Source organism: Onychomys torridus, unplaced genomic scaffold (genome assembly GCF_903995425.1).
Source record: "Onychomys torridus unplaced genomic scaffold, mOncTor1.1, whole genome shotgun sequence".
Lineage (NCBI taxonomy): Eukaryota > Metazoa > Chordata > Mammalia > Rodentia > Cricetidae > Onychomys > Onychomys torridus.
In genome coordinates, this window is record NW_023412070.1 from 47,342 (window position 1) to 69,456 (window position 22,115).

Consider the following 22,115-nt stretch of genomic DNA (forward strand, 5'->3'; position numbering starts at 1 on the left):
GGAAGCTGGTTTGGCTAAAAATAGAATCTGAGGTTCCAAATCACTGTTTCCTCAGAATTTCAGAACATTTCCCACAGCCCTCTCTCCCTCCATGCAACCAGTGCGGCTAGCATCTAGGAAGAAGCCAAACCCAAGATCATCCATGCAATAGCCTACCAACCACTCCTTCAGCTTTTATGATTTTTCTCTTCTGTCCCAATAACTGAGTCAATTTCAACAATCATATTTTTGTTTTTAATATTTGCAAATGGTTCTTTCCCACACCAGCTATTTTATGAAAAAAGGAGTGTAATTATAAAAATAATGTTTAGTGAATACTAACAACATGCTTGGTATTTATTACTCTGAGCATTTCATTTCATTAATTTTTACAACAACTATGAATCAGTTACGATCTATCTTACCTACTGCACAGATAAGGCACTCTGAAATGCCTCTCACTATGTAGCCCAAGCCTGAGCTAGCCTCAAATTCTCTTTGTAGCCCAGGCTGGCCTTGAACTCACAATAATCTGATTCTCATAGCTGTCTCCTAGTATGCTATGTTATCCTTACTTTGTTGGCTTGAAATCACGGCATCAAATGTTTTAAGTCAGTGTGAAGGGGCTGGAGAGATGCTCAGTGGTTAAGAGTGCATACTGCTCCCTCAGAGGACCCAACTTTGCTTCTCAGCACCCATGTTGTGTAGTTTGTGACCACTCATGACTTCAGCTCCAAAAGAACTGACACCTCTAGGTACCCACAGGCATCTGCACTCCTGAGCACACACCTATACACACGAGGACACACACAGACAACTTAAATATTAACAAACCTTTATAAAATCAGTGCGAGGTATATTCTAAACAGCTTGCCTCCAATGTGTACTTGAAGAGATGTGAGTCACATCCATTTGTCAGATAACATTAGGCTTTAAACCTCTAGGGTTTACATCCATCTTTTGTGGGTGATGTATCGGGGGGGGCAATGAGTGCATTTTTTTACTATATGTCTGGCCTGTTCCCTTGTTATAGAGAACATCTTTCTTAGAGCAGATGTATTTTGATGATGTATGGCATGACTTTTTTGAGCCTCATGTACAGAAAACATTCCCGAAGAATTTTGGGTCAATAAATCCGCCATAGCATTACCTTGAGCCAGTGGACCAGGTAATTTGTTATGTCCTCTAATATGTCCTACATAAAATTTTTGTGACCTTTTTTGGACTAAATTTTGTAATCTCTGTAAAAATGGTAAAATGGGGGACTTTCCTGACAAAAGGCAGTTTCCAGTGCTGGAAACAAGTTAGCTATATATTTAGAATCTGTAAAAAGGTTAAACTCTTGAGAGAACTTTTCAAAGGCCAAAATAGCTGCTCTAATTTCTGCTTGCTGTGCAGAAGTCTTCTCTCCTTCCTCTACCCACAGGCCATGTGTCTGGGTAAAAACCGCAGCTCTTCCTGAGGAGGAACTATCTGTAAAAATATTTACAGCATGATCTAAGGGGCTATGAGAGAACCAGACAAGAAATATCAATTCTACATGTCTTGTAAATTCTATTATAGGGTGTCTAGGGTAATGAAATAATATCTGACCTGTAAAATTCTGTAGTGCCAAAATCCAATCTTTATTGAATTGATATAAATGTTCCAATTGTGCTTTTTTATATGGAATAATAAGCTTATGTGGTTCCTTCCCAAACAATTCTTTTGACCACCTGCGACCTTTACATATTAATATGGAGCATAAATAAGGATAATCGGCCAGCATCTTAGCTTGAGTGTGTGGTAAATGTAACCATTCCTTCACTCCATCTTGCCATAGGCAAGCAGTGGGTGTATAAGAAGTTGTAAAAAGTATCAAAGACCATGGCTCTGCATAATTTACTTGTTTAACCTTAGCTGCAGTTAAAGCCTGTTTTACCAATTGTAAGGCCTTAATAGCTTCTTTTGTCAACTCACGTTTGGATTTTGGATTAGAATCATCATGTAAAGTTGAATATAGAGGGCTCAACATACCAGTGGTAATTTTTAAATAAGGTCTAAGCCAGTTAATATCATCTAATAATTTTTGAAAATCATTTAAAGTCTTCAATTTATCCCTTCTGATGGAGATATTTGAGAGGTAATATAATCTTCTTTAATTATTTGTCCTAAATAATTTAGAGGCCTGTCTTTCTGTATCTTGTCAGGGGCTATCACTAATCCATACAGGGTTAGTGCCTCTATGGTCTCTTCTAATATGTGTTCCAACTGAGTTTTATCTTTATGGGCCGGAAGTATGTCATCCATATAGTGAATGAGATATAAATCAGGATATTTTTGTCTTATTTTCTGCAAAGCTAGATCTACAAATTTTTGGCACAATGTAGGAGAATTTTTTATTCCTTGAGGCAATGTTACCCATTGATATCTTTTAAAAGGCTGCTTAAAATTCTCTGAGGGAACACTAAAGGCAAAATATTCATTATCTGAGGGGTTAAGTTTGATGGTAAAAAGATAGTCTTGTAAGTCTATGACAATTATATGCCATCCTTGAGGCACAGCCACAGGAGAGGGCAGGCCAGGTTGCAATGGCCCCATATCCTTCATCATTGCATTGATGGCCCTAAGGTCTTGTAACAGTCTCCATTTCCCTGATTTCTTCTTGATAACAAAGACAGGGGTATTCCATGGGCTGTTAGATTCTATTATATGCCCTTTTTTGTAATTGGTCCTGCACCAGTTGTTTCAGAGCCTGTATCTTTTTTGTTGTTAGGGGCCATTGACTCACCCATACAGGCTCCTGAGTAAGCCATTCTATTTTGTCTGTATACAGATGTTCTGTAGTGGCCCCTATGAAAAATTTTGATAACTAATTTGATCTGATGTCATTAGTTTAATATCCATGGAATCAAGCATGTCTCTCCCCCACAAAGTGAATGGGAAAGACGGGAGCACATAAGGCTGTATCAAGCCTTCTTTACCTTCATTTTTTCACTTTAATAAGGCAGTGCTCTGCATAACCCCTGAAGTAGAGCCGAGTCCCAACAAGGAGGATCCTGTTTTGTGAATGGGCCAATTACTAGGCCATTCTGAAGCAGCTATATAAGTCCTGTCTGTACCTGTGTCCATTAGACCCCGAAATTTCCGTCCATTAATCAAGATGCACTTAAAGGGTCTCTCTCCAAGATCCTGTACCATGAACATTCCTTCAGTGGATCCAAATTGTCCTTGCCCCCGGGCATCCTTCATGACAGGATTGGGTAATTTAACAAAAGGTAAGAGGACCAGCTGAGCCAACCTCTGTCCTTTGTGAATCTGTATGGTCTCAGCTAATGGCCTCACCATAACTTTAATAGTATTTTCTGTATCTGCATCAGTTACACCTGGAAGAACCTCAAAGTTCTTTTGATAATTGGAACTTCGTCCGATGACTAGTCCCACAGTTTGTGGCAGCAGAGTGCCCCGTACATTAGTAGGAACTAAAGCTATTCCATCCCATCTGGACAGTATCATGTCTTTAGTGCTAGCAAGATCTAAGCCGGCACTTTTTGGAGTTGCTCTAGGCAAATCATGGACAGTGAACTCTGGAGCTTCAGGGTTTAGCCCTGAGTGAGGTGTTTGTTGTCTCCTCTCCTCTCCCTTTGGTGCGGGGTTAGGAGAACACCCCTGACTTAGTTTTTTGTCTCTTCCTGCTCATCGTCAGAGCCCCCTTTTCCTAGGGGCGTTCCATCCTTTTGGAACTTTGATTTACACTCGTTTCTCCAATGTTTCCCTTTCTTGCAGTGAGGGCATAGGCCAGGAGCCCCCTTTTTAGGTCCGGCTTTGTTTCCCTGTCTGTACTCTTTTTGCATATGTCCTTCCTTTCCATATTGAAAGCAAGTTGGAGATTGGGCAGTTTTCCTGCCATTCCCATATGTCTGTTTAATATAGGTGCTAAATTTCTGTCCTTTCATGGCTGCGGCATAGGCCATTCCTTGCACTACAACCGGTGAGGCATCCTGACATGCTTTTATGTAGTCCTGGAGGGTTCCAGTTTTTCTTATTGATCTAATCAGATCTTGACGTAGAGCATTGGCATTTTTCCATGCTAACTGCTTCAATAGAATATCCGTCCCCTCTGATGGGGGGAGCATTCTAGAGACAGCTTCCTCAAGCCGAGCTATAAAATCCTGGTAGGATTCTTCAGTACCTTGTCTAATACTAGCCAATGCTCCTCCCTTGGTTCCCTGAGGGGGAATTTTTCACCATGATTGTACAGCGTTAGTTGTTATCAATTGCAAGATATCTCTAGGTATCTTTGTCTGTGATTGTGGGGTGGCGTAATCCTCTGTCCCCATAAGCATTGCCATAGTGAGCTTGGGCCCACGTTTCTTAAGTGATTGTACCATTGCCTCCTTACTTTTATCTTCATATTCAGTCCTCCAGAGAATATAGTCTCCGTGACTGAGAGTGGCCTTTGCAGTTTGCATCCAGTCATAAGGCGTCAACCAAGAACTGGCAACCATATCCACAATCTGCAGCGTATAAGGAGCAGAAGCACCAACACTCTTTACAGCAGATTGTAATTCTTTTAAGACCTTCAAGGGGAGAGGCTCCCATACAGGTCCCTCATCATCCCATAATTCTGTGACAGGGAAAATTCCAAAGGAGGCATCACCCGTCCTGCGAGCCTCGGCCATGGCTCCTTGGAAGCCAACAGGAGGCAAAGGGGGGTGTTTTCTTGGCTTTGGCATGGGCCGCTGACCGGCCGCAGCGCCAATTACCTTAAGAGATTGAGGATTGTCAGAATGATCTCTATAGTCATCCTCCCATTCCTGTTCTGTTTGTTGATCATCAAGACCCCAATCATCACCATTTTTCTTTATTTTCCTGGTACTATACTGCATGGGGGGGGGGGCAGAGGCAGTAAGCGGCATAAGCTCTTCCTCATCCCCATCCTCTGGACCCACTTCATCATAAATGGGGGATTCCCCCCGGGTCAGAGGCAGTCTCCCTACAAAGTCCTTGAAATGGGGTTGTATCTGATAAGAGGTCCCTTAAATGGAACCATAATTGAAATGCTTGGGGAGGCAGAGTTTTCTCGCCATTAGCCTGCACATATTTAGGCATCTCTTTCCCCACTCTTTTCCATTCATCTAGAGTCAATGATCCCTCCTCAATGAACCAAGGGCTGGTCTTCTTTAAAAAGGCAATAAATTGCTCCACATCTGCAAATGATGTCCAAAACCCTGATTTAGTTAACATACGCTGTATCATAGTTACCAGCATTTTCTCATTCTTAGTCAACGAGTGCCCCATGGTTCCTTGTTTACTTATACTTAACCAGTGATCCTTTACCGGCCGGACTGCAGCTCCCTGGTAAGAACCGTACCTGACTTCTGAAGAGGAAAGAAAAAGGAGGAAAAGATTACCTGTCCTTCAAGTCCCTGTTCAGGCGCCACCTGCCGCAGACCACCCAGATGGAGACCACCACTGCGGGAGAACCAGGGAGAAGGCTCAAGGAGAAGTCAGGAATCGGCGAGAAGAATGACAGACAGACATATGATATGTTGATGTGCTGCTGCAATTTTACTTCTGTATAGGCAATGCTTATATACTTTTACAATCAAGGAACTTGGCAGGGGGTTACATCAGACCATTATTTTCTACAATTACTCAGAATCAGCAAGAAACAATAACAAGAGACATCCATATCTATTTTTGTGTATCATTTCCGCAGCGGGAGTTCATTGTGGCTATTGCCTGAGGGCATGATCTCAGAATTTTGTGAAATCTGTCTCGCGCCAGTGACCACATCTGTGGGAGCCAAACTCTTACCAGCCTGGGTTATATTTTATTATTATATACCCATTTGTTTTTAAAGCCATTTTTTTTTCTTCATAATTTACCCATCTGTTTCCAACTTCATCATAACTTCTTGTATATGGGAGCGGCTCTAGGTAACTTCCACCTTCGGGGGTCCACCTAGGGGCTGTCCATCAGCTCCCTCCTAAGAAGTACTGTGTATACCCCCCGGGAAGTGTGTGTTGGGGAATTTTTTCTAACTCTTTTTCTTTAGAAGGGTCTGGCACGTTATGTTTATTCCCTCGTAACATTTTTATTTTTACTTTTACTTTTGGGCTTTTTGGCTCTGTTTCTGACAAGAGCTCGCGCTGCTCTACTCTAAACAGGAACGACCCCAGAGATGTATTTGAGGAAGTCTTTTGAGCTTCCTTATACACTGGTCTGATAAATGGAGGTGCTCCGGGTACAGGTGACCTGGGTCAGTCATGTTGGTGCTGACCTGTACTGGTCATGTTGTTAACTGGAGAACACACAGATAAGACATACAGAGAAAGATCATGATTAGTGCCAACAAGGACTGTCGTCAAGGCCATTTCGTTCTCCAGGGCTTCCTGGGATCCTCAGGCTGTATGACGATCGCTGATTGTGGGGGAACCGCTTGAGGCCACGCTCCAGGAAGCTCCAACCTCAACCCTTCAGCTGCTGGGCCCCAGCGCAGCGGCATACTTGTTATAGCTACACAGGTGTCACAGCTGTGGGCGTAGCATCAGCTAGCCCCGCTAATACCATCTTCGTTATACACCCAGTCTCAGCATCAGCATCAATCACCTCTCAAGGAGAGGGGAGAAACCCCTGGGTACTCTGTGTCCTACCACAGTCATAATCTATAATTTAGCTTTGTTCTTCTTTATACTTCTTTTTATTAAGATGTAGAATTTGCTAGAAGAAACTATTTATTTGAATGTATTTTTGTTTCATTTTGTTTTGTGTTTTGTTTCATTCTGTAGCCCTGGCTATCCTGGAACTCCCTCTGTAGGACCTCCAACTCAGAGACCCACCTGCTTCTGTCTCTCGAGTGCTGGGTTTAAAGGTATGCACCACCACCAGCTGGGTCAATTGAATATATTTTAACTTAATACATCCTTTCCTTTTTAAAAAAAATATTTATTTTGTATACCATTTTCTGCCTGCATGCATGCCTGTGTGCTAGAAGACGGCACCAAAGAGAGACACCAGATCTCATTATACAGGGCTGTGAGCCACCATGTGGTTGCCAGTAATTGAACTCACAGCCTCTAGAAGAGCAGCCAGTGCTGGTAACCTGAGCCATCTCTCCAGGCCCAATACATTGTTTCTTAATAAGTATACTTATATGCAATGTTTTTTCTTGCACTCTTTTTTGGTACAGATGGCATACAGTTAAGGAATCATAAAAACATCTGCATTACTCATCTATTACTCTTAGACTGAACCTTGGTGATAGCTTAGGCATTATCACTGCTGTCTGTATACCCGCCAGTGCATGCAATAAGGTGTCTTCCGTAGCACTATTAAGAAGACATCAGAAACCAAAATAGCTAGACAATTGTTCCCTTCCATGATATTTCTCGATTCTGAATAGAGGATAAGGAAGAAACCAAGAAATGCTACCTAAAGGCCTCTAATTAATTGAGAATGAAGAATATGAGCAGATGCAGACTTTAAGTGAAAACACTACAGCAAAGTTCCAGAGAAACATTGTGACTGAGTGGGTGCTTCTATGCAACAGTAGCTATACAAATAAATCCAGAAACTAACTAACAAGCAGTCACAGTTCCCAGAATGCCAACCTCAGTCATGACACTACTGCCACATAGACAAAGTCAGGGAAACACCATCTTCCTGGAACTTATGTAAAAAATGGAGTAATCCTCTCCACTACTTTTCTGAGAGGATCAATTTCCACAAAGCCTCTGGCTTTTCAAAATATCTTGACTGGAGGCAGACCATTAATTTATGACCTTTCCCTTCAAGAATTCTATTGCAGTATGCCTGTTATGAGGCTTCACAGATGCCTGTACTCAAACAAAAGGCAAGGCATAAAACGCAAGTGAGCAAGTAAACAATGTTCTAAAACAAACATTTTAAAACACAACTCCAAACTTGAAAAACCACAAAACTGAGAAGAAAAAGAAACCAAAACAACAACAACGACAAAACATACATGGCACATCCCAATATATTCGACAAGAGCAGAGATTACACTAGAGACTACCCCATCTCCTGGCAGCCTTGCACACTTGTTTGACATTAAAGAAAAACAAACATCCACTAATGGCATTTGTTGGCAAGACAAGGATTCTCATTTGTGGTGCAATTTAGGGGTTCCATTCTAGCACAGGCCAATAGTTTTTCCATCCTTTAGATTTGCCATTGATCAATTTCTAGATACATTATCATCTATCCATAACTTTATCGAATTCTCAAACTAAGTATATCACTAGCTCTGTAAGATCCAGACTATAATAGCACCTCCAATGTGGAGGACAGAACCATGACAAATCCCTCAGCATAGCCACATGCCAACTCTTGAACTATTGCATATGTCACATTACAGACAATGGGCAGCAGAGGTTGCTACATAGATAATTTTAAACACTGGAAGATTAACCTAGATTAATTTAGTGAGCCAAAAGTAGTAATAAAAGCCCTTAAAAGTAGAAGAGATGGAGGTGCAGAAGGGAGCCTTCAGTATCAAAATGAAAGGGTAAAGACTCAACTTGCCACTGCTGTCTTTTAAGATGGAAGAACCTATAAGCCAAGGAATGTGGTATCTACTAAATACAGGGAAAGGCCAGAAAACAGCTCCTACAGAGAGCATGTCCAAAAGGAAGCAGAGCCAGGCAGGGTGGTGCACAGCTTTAACTTCAGACTCAAGAGGCAAATGGATCTCTCTGAGTTTGAAGCCAACCTAGTCTACATAGTGAGACCTTGTCAGAGGAGGAGGGAGAGGGAGTCTTAGAACACCAGAATATAAGCAAGTAAAAGAAACAAGATGGGTATATATAAAAAAAAGATGTATCAGCCTGCAAGAATTTCCAACATCCAAAGCTCAAACGTTTTCAGTAATAAATAAAATAATGATAGCACTAGACAATAAGCCAAATAATAAAACAAATATGATGAGCATGGATTTTTAGTGATGAACTTAATATGATTACTGGTGAATATACAGAATATAGTATAATGAATATAGTACCAAGGCAGTAGAGAAACCTGGCTGACACCACACCACATCACTCAAGTGATTCAGATAAACGTCACCAATGACAGAGCACTTGCCATCATGAACCTCTCTGAGAAGAGACTGGCACCTGACCTCTGTGGTATTTACCCCCAGATGCTTGACCACCATCTAATGTAGAACCATGGAAAAACTCAACTCAAAATGAAGAAGATCCTACCCAGAAGCACCATGTGAAGCAAGTGCATAATGACATGAAGTGTGCCAGCAGCAGCCACGTCAGAGGAGCAGCAGGTGTCAACTGAAGTGCAGGTGTCAGCCACCAGGAGGCAATCACTGACAGGTGAATCTCCAGAATGTCTTTTGCTTCTGCTGTGCCTTTACATGTTTGCTGCTGCCATCTTTCTCTGGTATCTGGCATGGTGTGAATAGGTGCGGGGAGATCCCCACTGCCTGTGATGTAGTGCGTTTATCTCATGGAAACATCCTGTTCTATTAGGCATTTTTACCTGTGGATTATTAAGAAGGTAATTCCTTCCTAAGATGTACTGTCTAATTTGATAATAATAGTTAGTTTAAATAGAGTTTTGATGATAAAAATACAAACAAAGAATTGTCCCACAGCCTGAACACAAAAGTTTCTAGTGAGGGACCATACAGACTGTGGCTTAGGTTAATGATTAAGAGAAACAACTGAGTTCCATTAGTCCAGCTAGTTTAAACTCTTTTAATCTTAATGTTGGGAGATGTGTTCACAGGTTTCGAAGTGCATCATAGCTGAATCAAAGCTTTGAAAATAACTTAAGGTTAGACAAAGAAGTTTTTGTTAAATAGCTTTGAGGTAAAAACAAAACAAAACAACAACAAAAAAAAAAACAAGAAGACAATCAAAAGTTTTAGAAAGGCACAGAGTTGAAAGAGGAACTCATTAAGGTCAGAGAACAAGAACAAAGCAGCCCAATTATCATTAGCTGACATGCCTTTCTTGCTGGGATTGGTTGGTGATCAAAGTTGACGATTAATTCCTTGTACCCATGTCTGCCCTCGATCTTCTGATACAAGAAACTATTGATGAGTGGATGTGCACCCCAAAGATTTATAGTAGAGCTGACTGATTCTTTTTAATACATAAAAATTTAGATTTGTGATTCCTTTAAGATTCTTTAAAAGATTACCTTTCAAGATAAGTAATAAAGTGACTGGTCCTTTCTTTGGAACTGCAAAATGCAGCCTGCCAGTAAAAGAATACCTTGCTAGCTTACACATTGTGAACCTATAACAAGTTGCTTGGGAATGAATGTACATGAGTGTATAGAGTTTTCCTGCCTGGCCCAGTCAGGAAAAATCTCTCTTACCTGCCAGTCCCACAGTAGCTCAGACCCAACCAAGAAAGCACACAGAAACTTACATTTTTTAGAAACTGTATGGCCGTGGCAGGCTTCTTGTTATCTGCTTCTTCTATCTTAAATTAACCCATTTCTGTTAGTCTATACTTTGCCACATGGCTTGTGGCTTACCAGTGTCTTTACATGTTGCTTTTCATGGCGGCGGCTGGCAGTGTCTCTCCCCAGCCTTCTACTTCCCAGAATTCTCTTCTCTCTTGTCCCACCGATACTTCCTGCCTGGCCACTGGACAATCAGAACTTTATTTACACAGAGTGATATCCACAGCACATGAGTTCTTAGAATAATTTGTTTTTCACCTGTAATTCGTAAACCGTTTAATCATGTAAAGGATATGGAAAACATGCTGTTTTTTACTTCTATTTACAGTAATTGTTCACTAGAAAAACAGAATGCACCCACATTTTAATTGTTATATTGACTGAAAGATTTTGCTGGGGTATGTAAGGTGTAAGGGAAAGAATAAAAGTAGAGTTTATATGAGTTAGAAGGAAAACATCAAGAAGAAGAGAGTTAGAAGGAATAAGATGGAAAAACATCAAGAATGAGAGAATAAGGAAAAAATAAAGATAGAGTTAGAAGGAAAACATCAAGAATGAGAGAAGGAAATCACCAGGAAAATAAAGAATGGAGAATGCAAAAGAAGAACAAAGAAAAGGTCTGAAGGAAACTGTCAAAAGAGGGTGTGAGTGTCTTTTCCCTTCACCCCCTCAGAGAGAAAGGCACAGTAAGTGCAGACTGTGGATTCCCTTTGAGCCCTGCACTGCTGGAGGCTGGTCCCCCAGGCAGCCACACAAGTGGAGCAAGAATGGCTAAAAGAAAGTTGGTTCTTCAGAGGGATGGGCACAGAAATGACATGAACAGACAGATGTGTTGACTGTTTATGACTTCTACAGTGCCAATCTAACCCTTCATTTGAATGAACTACTGCCATGAAAAACAACTAACAGCATGGGAGACTGGGTAAATGGGGACATCCTTACTACCTTTCTATTTCCAATACATCTACAATTATTCCATAGAAAAGTGCTTCTTTCAGAACATTTACTGGTTGATGCAAAATTCTGCTTGATTAAAAATATTTAAGTAGTGACCATTTTCCATCTACTATCAAAGCCTAAATATCTTACTAGAAGTCATAGGAGCTATATTAATTGCTTTCAATATTTAGAGAGTTATCAAGTAACAATATTTTTTAAAAGATTTTTAAAATGTATTTAATTTTAAGTGCACTGGTGTTTTGTCTGTGTGTGGGTGTCAGATCCCCTGGAACGGTCGTGAGCTGCCATGCTGGGTGATGAGAACTGAACCTGGTCCTCTGGAAGAGCAGCCAGTGCTCTTAACCACTGAGTCATCTCTCCAGACCCAATGTTTTGTGGGGTTTTTACTTGTTTGTTTTTTGGTCTTTTTGAGACAGGGTTTCTCTGTGTGGCCCTGGCTGCCCTGTGGAACTCACTCTGTATACCAGGCTGGCCTGGACCTCAGAGATCCTCCTGCCTCTGCCTCCCAATGCTAGGATTAAAGGCATGCACCACCATCACCTGATTTGAAACATAAGGAGACCATTTTCTATAAGATTTACTACAAAAAATAACAAAAATGGCAGTGCCACACTTTAAAAACGCTACATGCTTATAATAAACGTAACAGCTAATCCGTCACAGCACCAAAAATGCAATCAGTTTACATCCTTAGTCACAAGAAAAGGGACAATGACAAACACTGGTCGAATAATCCATTGGAACTCAGGTTAGCAAACAACTCTCAGGTACACACAGTCCATCTGTGTGTCCTTTTACTGTATTGAAAAGTTGGTCATTGCATTGTTTGTCTCACCAATAAATACAAAGCAGACTAAAAGCCTTAAAGTTCACCCAAATAATTCCTTTACTGCTCTCCTAAAATGACTAACAAAAGCACACCATAGAGATCATTTTAAAATGTAAGTACATTTTCAAGGAAAGGAATTCTTTGATTTTTCAGCCGACCTAAGGATGCAAACTACGCTTGTTGCTTTCACATGCCCCACCTGCAACGATGCACACCTGACTGATGGATCAGCTGCAGCACACATCAACATGATATCCAAGTTAAGAAATGGACTGTAGTTCAGTAAGGGCTTGACTGGGTAAACCCTAAAGCCATTTCTCTGGACCAAGGAAACCTGTCAACTTCCACTCAGTTTTTATAAAACCCTAAATTCATGCCAAGCAGTTAACCCACCAATGAGCACTTCACAGCATGCAGAAATGGTGGGAAGCACGTTATCCACAATGTTTAGGGCTGTCAGGAACAGGAGAGCCAGCTACCAGTCTAGATCTAAACAGGCGAGGCTTAAATCTCCCACATGAAAGAAATCTGGCCCCAAGGCTGGCTCAGAGCCCAGGATGTCATTTCCTAGCTGCCATGCCTTCCTGTGTGTGTGTACCTCACCACTTTCTTGTTTTGTGGTTGGCCTTTCTGTTCCCCAACACACGCAGCCAAGTCTTTTCATGTCTTATATACTGTTTTAACAGGCTTGGCTGGTCTACATTGAAGTTATGAATTCAGAATTGTCAGCTGGGCATGGCGGACACTATAACTCAAGCTCCACAGGAACAGGGTTTTGAGGTGTGAGAATGTGCGGGACCTTTTGTTCTTGGATGACCTGGTCTGGAGTGGAGTCTTTGAGAAGGCAAGGGATGGAAAGAAAGCCTTGGAATGAGAAATGTTTCTGCATTTGCTAGGGACTCTTGGAACTATTTCCAGGGACTTAAGTTAGTTCAGAATTTTCACCATGTCTTTTTTTTTTTTTTTTTTTTTGGTTTTTTGAGACATGGTTTCTCTGTGTAACTTTGTGTCTTTCCTGGATCTTACTCTGTAGACCAGGCTGGCCTCAAACTCACAAAGGTCTGCCTGCCTCTGCCTCCCGAGTGCTGGGATTAAAGGCATGTGCCACCACCATGTCTTCTGGGGAACACCTCTCTGGCGGATACTGCAAGCTGTTAAGTCCCTCCCAGCTCTCTATCATATCTTCAGTTATGGTTTAAGCATCATCGTTGAAACATTTAAAGTCACACTGGTTTTCTTCCCGGAATGACTCCAAGTATTAGTTGAGTGTGCTTTGCCCTAAATGCTTGGTGCTGCAGATGGGTTATTTTGTGTAGTTTTAAAAAGTATTTTCATACACATAATTCAAACCAAGTCTAAATACAAAATTCACTTGACTCGCATATAAATCTTATAATCAGAGCCTGAATGATTTTAAACAAGGGTTTTAGTAATTTTGTGCTTTCTGAAAGCCACATGAGGTCAGGGATAGAATGTTTGGCTTGCGGTATCATGTTAGTATTTAAAAACTCAGACTTCTGAGCATTTCCAATTCCAGATCATCTAGGAAGGTGCTCAGGCCGATGCAGGTATGAGAGCACCTGTTCCAACCTTCTACTCCATTGCATCCCCTGGTGCCACTAATTGTTTCCTAATTTTGGTTCTCTTTGCCTTCCTTGTAAAGTACTATGAAATTTTCTTGATAGTATGCTTCCTGATATGGTATTTTCCTCTATGTTCTTCTTTAACTCAGTGGAATCTCACATTTGATCTTATTTTCCTGTCAACTATCATTCTTTGTATTTCTCATTCAAAGGGTTTTATTCAAATGCCTTCATCATAGTATTTGATTCATTTTATAGTGTTAGGGTTTTTTTTCCTGCTTCTGTTCTACATATCTACAACAAATAAGACTGAAACTAATTTAAAATATCCCAATTTTAAAAATAGCTAAAAACACTCTTCCAACTAAGAAAGTTGAGGCATCCCTATTTGCAGATATTAATTCTATATGTAGGAGCCTCTAAAGATTCCACCAGAAAACAGAGCTCATAAACACTCTCGGCACAGTGACAGGATATGACATCAACATATAAAAATCAATAGCTTTTGTAACATACCAATGACAAAAATAATCCCATTCCCAATGAACTCAAAAAAACTAAGATATCTTTGACAAAGCTAACTAAGGAAATGAAACAAACCCTCTAAATGTAAAGTATAAAACACAGAAGAAAAACTGAAGAAAACACTAGCAGACTGAAAAGCCTCCCCATGTTCATGAATCAGAATAATTAATATTGTGAAAACAGCTGTCTTGAGCCAGGTGGTGGTGGTGCACGCCTTAAATCCCAGCAATCGGGAGGCAGAGCCAGGCAGATCTCTGTGAGTTCGAGGACAGCCAAGGCTACCAAGTGAGTTCCAGGAAAGGCGCAAAGCTACACAGAGAAATCCTGTCTCAAAAGCCAAAAAAGAAAACAGCTGTCTTGCTGAAAGCAATCCACGGATCAAATGCACTCTCCATCTACAATCCAGCACTATTTTTGATAGAAATAATGGAAGTGGGTCTTTAAATTCATAGGGAAGATGAAACACCTGATACCCAAAGAAATCCTGAGCAAAACAGATACAGAAGGGAACCTCTGACTTTAAGTTATACTACTGAGCCATAGTAAAAAAAAAAAAAAAAAAAGCAGCATGGCACTGGTACAGAGACAGACATGAACATCAGTGGGATAAAACAGGATCCAGAGATGAGCCCACACAGCTACAGCTACTTAATTTTTGACAAATATGGCAAAATACACACTGGAGAACACACAGCCTCTTCAACAAACGCTGCTGGGCAAACTGTACATCTACAAGTAGAAGAATGAACGTAGACCTTTATCTTCCACCTGCACAAACATCAGCTCCAAATGGAAAATCCTAGACGTCAGAGCCAGAACTCGGAAACTGTTAGAGGGAAAGCAGAGAAAACACTCCAGGTACAGGCATGGGTAAGCACTTTCTCAGTAGGACTACAGCCACTCACAAAATCAGGGGGGCAATCATGAAATGAAAAAGTTCTGTGTCAAAAGGACACAGTTGAGGGAGTGAAGAAATCCTCATGAGCACAAAACACACAAAGGGCCATATTAAACAAAACGAGAAAGCAGATAAATCAATTTTTTAAATGAGCTAAGAGGTTGAACACACAGTTCTTAAAAACTGCAATGTAAGTGGCTAGCAAACATTTGAAAATGTGTTCAATGTCCTTACCCATCAAATAAATGAAAATTAAAACTACTTTGAGGGTCCGTGTCATTTTAGCATGAACGTTTGTTATCAAGGAGACAGGGGACAACAGACGCTGGTGAGGATGGAGAGAAAGGGAGAGTCTCAGTCAGCATCTGTGGAAATGTAATCTGGGGTGGTCCCTGGATAAGTAGGTGTGGAGGTTTCTACAAAACCTCAAAACAGGGATTCCAAAGACCCAGGCCATGTCTACAGGACTCCATATCCCACTGAGAGCCTTGTGCATCCATGTTCACTGCGGCTTTATTCACAAGAGCAAGGAGATGGAAACTGTCCAGATGTCCACCAACTGATGAATGGGCAGAGAAGGTGTGGTCATGCACACCACAGAACTCTACGCAGCCACAGAGAAAACTGAAATTATGAAACAGCATGAAAACAGATGGAGGAGGGAAATAATGTATTATGTGCGCTAACTTAGGGTCACATAGGCAAATTCAGCTTTTATTTTATGATATGCGCATTTATGAATAAGTGAGGAAACTACAGATTCTTAAAGAGAGCTAGCTGTGCAGTGGACCACATGTGATGTGAAATCGGGGTAGAAACAGCAGGAGGGAGAAAGAGTTAAGTGGGTGGGAGGATGGAAGAGCAGGAAGGAGGAGGTGGGAGGAAGGGTCAACCAACACTAATGATGTCTGGAAAAGAGGAGGAGGGATTCCGATACTCAATCGACTAATCTAAACATTTTCCTCTAAGTGTTTGAAATGAAAATGCCCTATGTGGGTAGATAAATCAGCTCACAGAAGCCACATGTTATTAAACAAAAATCCCCAGTGCAAGGAATTCTCTCTCTATGAGATTTTCAGTCAGTCAGTGAGGGCCCTAAGGCTCCCAAACAATACAGGCAAATGTCATTCAATTGGTTCTTCTCCAAAATCAGAGCAAGACCCTATTGCTAAAAAATGCCACATACATTGCTCACAGGACACAGAGAAATGAAGCTGGAAATGGGCTAATACAACCTCCCTGCTAGGCTGGCTTTCATAACACTGCAGGGAGCCACAGAGATTGCCAGGGGAGAATTGTCATCAACAGTCTTACAGAGCGTGTGCATGTGTGTGTGTGCATGCCCGCGCTTATCAACTGGCCAGGTAAGATGTGCCAATTACTGCAATAGTAGCAAATCATTTATGGAGATTACCAACTGCTTTTCTAATTTGAAGTGATGCCTAATTCACAGGAAGGAATGCACATCTGACAAGGTAAACTTGTCAAAAGCCCATGGCTCTAGTGAGAAGGCTACTGCTGATGTTTTACTAAATGGGATGAGGTGCCTTCCAAGTGTCCTCTAGTGTAACTACATTCATGCAGCTGTCAGCTCTACTCAGAGAAGCTTCTTTTTCCAGGGAGCTATGGTGACTGCAGGAACTCCTAATTGGAAATGTCTCTCAAATCTCCAGTTATAAATGAGACATCTATATTATCTCTCCAAGGCTCTGGAAATACCATGGAAGGCGCAGAAAAGATATAAGAGCAACAAGAAGGGACTGAGCAGTGCGGACCACTGACTTCTGGAATGGCACGACTACTGTACTGACAGCAGCTTTGATCACCTGCGTAAGACTGGGCCCTGTGGTGAAAGGGGGAGCCTCGTGGGACCTCAGCCCCTCTTGAGGATTTCTATGTACTCATAATAGGTGGAGGAACAGGTATTTTCCAGTGGTGCAGGCACTGGAAAGGCATCTACACTCCTGTGATCAAACTCTTACCTGTGCTCCTGTAAACAAGTTTTATATTCGGTCATATCAAAATAGAAAGAGACACCAAAGTACAAGGTGGCCAACTCAGAAAATGGAAAAGGAGTCATGAGAGTGGGGTGTGACAAAATAAGGAAATGGAGTGAACCTGATCAAAAAAACATATGTGCATATATAAAAATGTCATAATGATATGCTAATAAAGTATTTTCAGCCTGGTGGTGGTGCACGCCTGTAATCCCAGCACTTGGGAGGCAGAGGCAGGTAGATCTCTGTGAGTTCGAGGCCAGCCTGGTCTACGGAGCTAGTCCAAGACAGGCTCCAAAGCTACCGAGAAACCCTGTCTCGAAAAGAAAAAAAAGTATTTTCAAAAAGTGAAAGAAGCAGAAGCATGTGGTCTTGCCTTCAAGAAAGAAGTCCATTGCCAAAAGCCTCAAGCAGCCTGGTGGGTGCACTACAATCCTAGCACCTACAAGGCTGAGGCAAGAGGTCTCAAGTTCGAGGCCAGCCTGAGGTTGTCTCATAAAAAAAAAACAAGAAAACCCCAAAAAAGATCAGACTCAAACAAACAACTAAGTAATACAGGACATGGTTCTAACAAGTGTGAAGAATAGAGAGGATGCTAAGATCAAGCCGCCTCTGGAGGAGAACCTCAGTGGGACTGGTCTAGAAGCTGGCAAGCTGAGGAGAGAGTGGCTAATTTTGGACTCCTGACTCCCTGAGAATGCATTTGTGTCATTTTAATTTGTGAATGAAGTTTTACAAGAAAGCAACCAACTTATTAGATTCATGTCCTTCAATGTAGTAGTCCTAGGAAATGATCTACTTCCGTGATGATAGTTTATTTTCTCCTCTAGAGTCAAAATAGTTTTAAAACAGAGATTAAGATAAAATCACCATTACAAAGCCATTAAGATAAAAGTAGTCCAATTGTCGAGAAAGAGGAGGGACTGTAAGAGTGTGAATTGTTGAGAGCAAGATTGGAAAAGCACAGGGATAAATAGCCAAACTCATGGAAGCACATGAATTATGAACCAAAAGCTGTGGAGCTCCCAGCTGGATCAGGCCCTCTGGGATAAGTGAGACAACTGAATAGCTTGAACTGTTTGGGAGGCACCCAGGCAGTGGGACCCAGACCTGTCCTTAGTGCATGAGCTGGCTGTTTGGAAGCTTTGGGCTTACACAGGGACACTTTGCTCAGCATGGAAGGAGGGGACTGGACCTGCCTGTACTGAATCCATCACGTTGAATTGAATCCCCAGGGGAGTCTTGGCCCTGGAGGAGATGGGAATGGAGGGGAGGGGATGGGGGAAAGTGGGAGGGAGGGGGAGGATAAGGAAACCCATGGCTGATGTGTAAAGATTAAAACACAAATATAATAAATAAAAAAGGAGGGGAAAAGATAAAAGAAAAAATAAAAAGAAACTGGAAAATATTTTAGCTTCATGAGAAAAGCTGAGAATAATATAAGTTCAACTTACCTCATTTTAGTCTTAAAGCAGGTACATTATATAAAAAAGAGTTAATCACTTAAAATAACATATGAATAACATACCAAATCCAGGAACACTTTTTGAGGCTGGATTTGAGGCAAATTTCTCCAATCTGAGGTAGCTGTATCTCATTAGACAATTCCACAGGAACATCCAGTCTACTCTTGACTGATGGTTCATGATGATGATGCTCCTTTCTCCAGGTACAAACGCATCACCTGTTGATAACCACTTTTACACCAAACATGGTCTCCAACAACACCTACCAAAAATGAAAAATGCACACATAGAGCAACTTAGGATTTCTAGGTTAAGAGCCAGATGTGAGAGTATTCTTAATCATGTTTATAAATTTATTAGATATTTACAATAGTCAAAATAAATGAAAACAATATTTAAGAGTTATAAATCTTTTTCATTCTTGCTAACCTTGTCATGACTACACTATATTGCTTTTATAATAAAAAATAAAAGATGACACTTAAAAACCAAATAAATGAAAAAATTGTCTTTGGAAAAATAAATCTGAATCCAAAACTAAATGATTTAATTATTTTTTGAAAATTACTGCAATTTTCCATAGATAAATTTTATCATGTTATATCCTATGATTTCTAACATATAAAACATAGTTTTCCACATTCTTGCTTTTGTTATAAATGTGGGGAGGTATTGATCAAGTATGAGAGAATGAAGTACTCACTTCTTCCACTAATTTAATTTCTGGAAGTTTCATAATAGAAAAACATGAACTACATTTCAAATCTCAGTTATATATTATTAAGTTCAAAGAAATACAAAAGATTCTACTAGTACTTTAAGGATATAAAGATAAGATATTACATAATTTTTCTCGAAAGAATAATAAAAAATGTAACACTGTAGGACTGAAGTAACTAAATTTCATTTTTTTTCTGTAAGATGGCCTTTTCTTACTCAAAAAGAATACATTAAGACTAAAATAACTGTGTCTACTAAAATCTTTTGGCCTACCACCTACGGCAAATGTCTGGCACATATGAATGCTCCAATTGCTTGCTGAGTGTGTTAACTAACATTTCTAAGACTGTGAATATAATCTAGACTAAATATTCAGAAGAAAGTGTGTGTTACATCTAGATTTCTTAAGAAGTTTAGACTGTCCAGAATCTGCCTTCAAGCTCCGTCTACTAGTCTCCCAAAAGCCAAGACTACAGTGTGCATTACATTCCCAACTTCAGTCTCAATCCCAACTACTGTAGTGTAACATCCTACTTTAATGTCGTAACTAGTCAAGAGAGGGTTGACAGAGAGGTTAAAGCTAAGACAAGCAAACCTCTCAAACACCTCGAAGTCAACTCAGCATTGACAGCAAAGAGCTCTGAGTATCTACGTAGCATGGAGCACAAACAGCAGTGACGAAAGGCAAACAATCATTGTATTTAAACATCCACGTGGAAGGCCTTCTGCAAGAGCAGGGACAGTTTAGAGGGAAATTAACACAGGAAAGAAACAACTATCTAACAAGTTATAGTCATGGCTACTGCATCCCCAAGAGGACATTTGGGTTGGATGGCTGGGAAGAGCTACCACTAGAGCAGGCCACGATGCTCTTGACCTGCTGGTCAGTGACAGTTACTGCGAGGACCACGGAGACAGGAGGGTTGCTGGGGCTTGCTGGCTGCTAGTCTGAGAGAATGTGAGCCCCAGGCTCAGGGAAAAACCCCACACCTCAAGGGAGTAAGTGAACAGGGGTGAAGTAAAATACAGGACACACTCACTCTTCTGACCTACTTGTGCACACACCACACGTGCGCACACACACACACACACACACACACACACACACACACACCAATACACTCGCATTATTCATTAACATGTGCATTTGTGTTTATTAACTTTTCGATGTTTTTTCTATTTAAAAATTATAAAGCTTTATGGGCTGGGCATGGTTGCACATGCCTTTAATCCCAGCACTTGTGAGGCAGAGGTAAATGGATCCCTGTTTCTGTGAAATAATAATATTAACAATCTACTTCTATTCCATAAGAAAGGAAAGAAATTTTTCATTCAAGTGAAAAGTAGAACAGACAAGGTGTGTAAACTCACAATTGAGGACATTTTAGGTTAAAGGGTTGTCACCTCCACAAGGTAGATACCCTTATCTGTCCTGTTCATCATTACATCCAAGAATCTGGCTCCATTCTGCCTGTGTCCTCAGAATGTTAGTGAAGGGGAATTTAAAGATAATGGACTAATTTATTTGGCAGAAGAAAATTTAAGACAAGAGAGCATTTACTCTGTGGCATGGCTGCTTTTTACCATATTTACCCATAGTTAAAAAGAGAAAAAGAGCTGGGCAGTGGTGGCACACACCTTTAATCCCAGCACTCAGGAGGTACAGACAGGCGGATCTCTGTGAGTCTGAAGCCAGCCTGGTCTACAGAGCGAGATCCAGGACAGGCGCAAAGCTACACAGAGAAACCCTGTCTCGAAAAACAAAACAAACAAAAAAACAAAAAAACAAAAACAAAACAAAAGAGTATTCTTTGAAATGTGCAGTTTGTTGGGGGAAAGTTGTAAACTTTACAGCAAAGAACAACCACGTGGCTCTGTGCTGGGTCAACAGGAAATGCCCCTGAAGAGAAAGAACACCCAATAAGGGTTCCAACTTGAGAAGGTGAAAACTCACTCGAAAAGAGAAATCCTGACTGGAAATGTAGCTGAAGGTGTTCCCCATGCCTTGAAAGTGCTCCCCAGTGTCAGCACAGGGAAGCTAACAGCTGTGCTTCATGGGGACCAGGCTATAGCTCCCACTGGTAGAAGGATGTGACCACACTGACCATGTTACTAGCTTTGCAGGCATGAAAGATCCAAGACTGAAGAGTTCATGGAGTCCCCTTCAGAGAGCAGCTGAATGTGCGCAGGGGAAGACTCTCCGTAAGGAACTGCAGAGAGGACACGCATGAGGCTCTGAAGGCGAGCCTCAGTTTCTACAGAGACCCACGATACTGAAGATGTCAGGATCCTTTTTCACTTCAGTGGTTTTTGTCAGAGTATTTCATCACAGAAAGAGAAGAGCACTGGTCCAGCAAGTGACTGGATCCCTAAAGCTTCCACTTCCTTCTCTGTAAGATGCTGACTATGGGGCACCGGAAACAAACCATCCTCCTCCAGCACTTACGGGGTCACATAAGTGGTCAACTGGTATTACTATCACTGCATCTGGATTCTTACACACCGTTTTCTTGTTAACAGAGCCTTCAAATTCTTTTTGTACCTGAGCTAAATATACAAGCACACCATGGTTACTCGTGCCCCAGGCCACTGGCAGCCTTCTCCTTGTGCCTGCAGAACAGATCACTTTAAGTGTGAGTGGAGAAAAAAGGTCAGAAGAGAGGAGGTCCAGGCTGGCAGGACTGCATTTCATAGAACAGATACATCTGTACAGAAATCTTAAAA